This window comes from Arachis ipaensis, chromosome B04 (assembly GCF_000816755.2).
Source record: "Arachis ipaensis cultivar K30076 chromosome B04, Araip1.1, whole genome shotgun sequence".
Classification (NCBI taxonomy): Eukaryota; Viridiplantae; Streptophyta; class Magnoliopsida; order Fabales; family Fabaceae; genus Arachis; species Arachis ipaensis.
The window spans coordinates 120,664,588-120,667,943 of record NC_029788.2 but is presented as its reverse complement, the minus strand read 5'-3'; positions in this window follow the sequence as shown (position 1 = coordinate 120,667,943).

The window sequence follows — 3,356 nt, the reverse complement described above, 5'->3', positions numbered from 1 at the left end:
CTCTGTATTGAGAGAAGCTCTTCATGCTTCCTCTCCATGGTTACAAAGGGATATCCTTGAGCTTTAAACACAAGGGAGTCTTCATTCACTTGAATGATCAATTCTCCTCTGTCAACATCAATCACAGCTTTTGCTGTGACTAGGAAGGGTCTGCCAAGGATGATGGATTCATCCATACACTTTCCAGTGTCTAGGATTATGAAATCAGTAGGGATGTAGTGGTCTTCAACCTTTACCAAGACATCCTCTACAAGTCCATAAGCTTGTTTCCTTGAATTGTCTGCCATCTCTAGTGAGATTCTTGCAGCTTGTACCTCAAGGATCCCTAGCTTCTCCATTACAGAGAGAGGCATGAGGTTTATGCTTGACCCTAGGTCACACAGAGCCTTCTCAAAGGTCATGGTGCCTATAGTACAAGGTATTGAGAACTTCCCAGGATCCTGTCTCTTTTGAGGTAATCTCTGCCTAGTCAAGTCATCCAGTTCTTTGGTGAGCAAGGGGGGTTCATCCTCCCAAGTCTCATTACCAAATAACTTGGCATTTAGCTTCATGATTGCTCCAAGGTACTTAGCAACTTGCTCTTCAGTAACATCTTCATCCTCTTCAGAGGAAGAATACTCATCAGAGCTCATGAATGGCAGAAGTAAATTCAATAAAATCTCTATGGTCTCAGTGTGAGCCTCAGATTCCCATGGTTCTTCAGGAGGGAACTCCTTGGAGGCTAGTGGTCGTCCAATGAGATCTTCCTCAGTGGAGATCACTGCCACTTCCTCCTCTCCAAGTTCGGCCGTGTGGGTCATGTTGATGGCCTTGCACTCTCCTTTTAGATTCTCTTCTGTATTGCTTGGAAGAGTACTAGGAGGGAGTTCAGTAACTTTTTTACTCAGCTGACCCACTTGTGCCTCCAAATTTCTAATGGAGGACCTTGTTTCAGTCATGAAAATTTGAGTGGTTTTAATTAGATCAGAGACTATGGTTGCTAAGTCAGAGTGGCTCTGCTTAGAATTCTCTGTCTGTTGCTGAAAAGATGATGGAAAGGGCTTGCTATTGCTAAACCTATTTCTTCCACCATTATTGTTGTTGAAGCCTTGTTGAGGCCTCTGTTGATCCTTCCATGAGAGGTTTGGATGATTTCTCCATGAAGGATTATAGGTGTTTCCATAGGGTTCTCCCATGTAATTCACCTCTTCCATTGCTGGGTTCTCAGGATCATAAGCTTCTTCTTCAGATGAAGAGATCCTCCAGTAGAGCTGTCCAATGACATCTTGGACAGTTCAGACAGACCATCATAGAAGATACCTATGATGCTCCATTCAGAAAGCGTGTCAGAAGGACACCTTCTGATCAATTGCTTGTATCTTTCCCAAGCTTCATAGAGGGATTCTCCTTCCTTCTGTATAAAGGTTTGGACTTCCACTCTAAGCTTGCTCAATTTTTGAGGTGGAAAGAACTTTTCCAAGAAGGCATTTACTAGCTTTTCCCAAGAGTTCAGGCTTTCCTTAGGTTGTGAATCCAACCATATCCTAGCTCTGTCTCTTACAGCAAAAGGAAAGAGCATAAGTCTGTAGACCTCGGGGTCAACCCCATTGGTCTTGACAGTGTCACAGATTTGCAAGAATTCAGCTAAGAACTGATGAGGATCTTCCAATAGAAGTCCATGAAACTTGCAATTCTGTTGCATTAGAGAAACTAATTGAGGCTTAAGCTCAAAATTGTCTGCTCCAATGGTAGGGATAAAGATGCTTCTCCCATAGAAGTCGGGAGTAGGTGCAGTAAAGTCACCAAGCACCTTCCTTGCATTGTTGGCATTGTTGTTGTTTTTGGCTGCCATGTTTTCTTCTTGTTTGAAGAGCTCTGTTAGGTCCTCTACAGAGAGTTGTGCTTTATCTTCTCTTAGCTTTTGCTTCAAGGTCCTTTCAGGTTCAGGATCAGCCTCAACAAGAATACTTTTGTCCTTGCTCCTGCTCATAAGAAAGAGAAGAGAACAAGAAAGTATGGAATCCTCTATGTTACAGTATAGAGATTCCTTGAAGTGTCAGAGGAAAAGAAGAATAGAAGGAGAAGGTAGAAAGAGAATAATTCGAACTTATCAAGAGGGATAGAGTTCGAATTGTTGATAGTGGAGGAGTGTTAGTCCTTAAATAGAAGGATGTGAGAAGAGGGGAAGAATTTTTGAAATTAAAGTAAAAGATTTTGAAATAATTAAAAGAAATTTTGAAAATTTGATTGATGATTTTCAAAAATTAGAGTTGGGATAGAAATTAAGTGATTTTTGAAAAAGATTTTTGAATTTAGAAATAAAAAATATATGATTGAAAATTATTTTGAAAAAGATGTGATTAAGAAGATATGATTGAAAAGATATGGTTTTAAAAAAATATGATTGAAAGGATATAATTGAAAAATAATTTAAAAAGATTTGATTTTAAAATTAATGACTTGGCTAACAAGAAATTTAAAAGATATGATTCAGATATTAAACCTTTCTTAACAAGAAAGCAACATACTTGAAATTTTTGAATCAAATCATTAATTGTTAGCAAGTATTTTCGAAAATAGTAAAAAAATATAAAATGGAAAGAAATTGATTTTGAAAAGATATGATTGAAAAGATATGATTTGAAAAAGATTTGATTTTGAAAAATTATGAAAACTTGAAAAAAATTTGAATTAAAAACAAAATCTTCCCTCTAGTGTCCTTCTGGCGTTAAACGCCCAGAATGGTATCCATTCTGGCGTTTAACGCCCAAAATCCTACCTTTTGGGCGTTTAACGCCCAGCCAGGTACCCTGGCTGGCATTTAAACGCCAGTTTTCCTTCTTCACTGGGCATTTTGAACGCCCAGCTTTTTCTGTGTAATTCCTCTGTTGAATGTTCTGAATCTTCAATTCTCTGTGTTATTGACTTGAAAAGACACAATTTTGAAAAAAAATTTTTGAATTTTTAATGATGAGAAATAATAAAAATGCAACTAAGATCAAATAAACAATGTATGCAAGACACCAAACTTAGAAGTTTGTATACTAAGGATTATAACAATTTGAAAATGCATATAAGAAACAACAAAACACTCAAGACAAGAGAATTTAAAGATCAGAGCAAGGAAATCATCAAGAACAACTTGAAGATCAATGAAGAACATAATGCATGTAATTTTCGAAAATTAGAAGAATAAAGACATGCAATTGACACCAAACTTAAAAATTGACACTAAGATACATAAAATATTTTTTACTTTTATGATTTTATAAAAAAAAATTTGTGATTTTTCGAAAATTATATGGAAAAGAAATTAAAGGGATTCAAAATTTTTAATGAGAATTCCAGGAATCATTGCAATGTTAGTCTAAAACTCC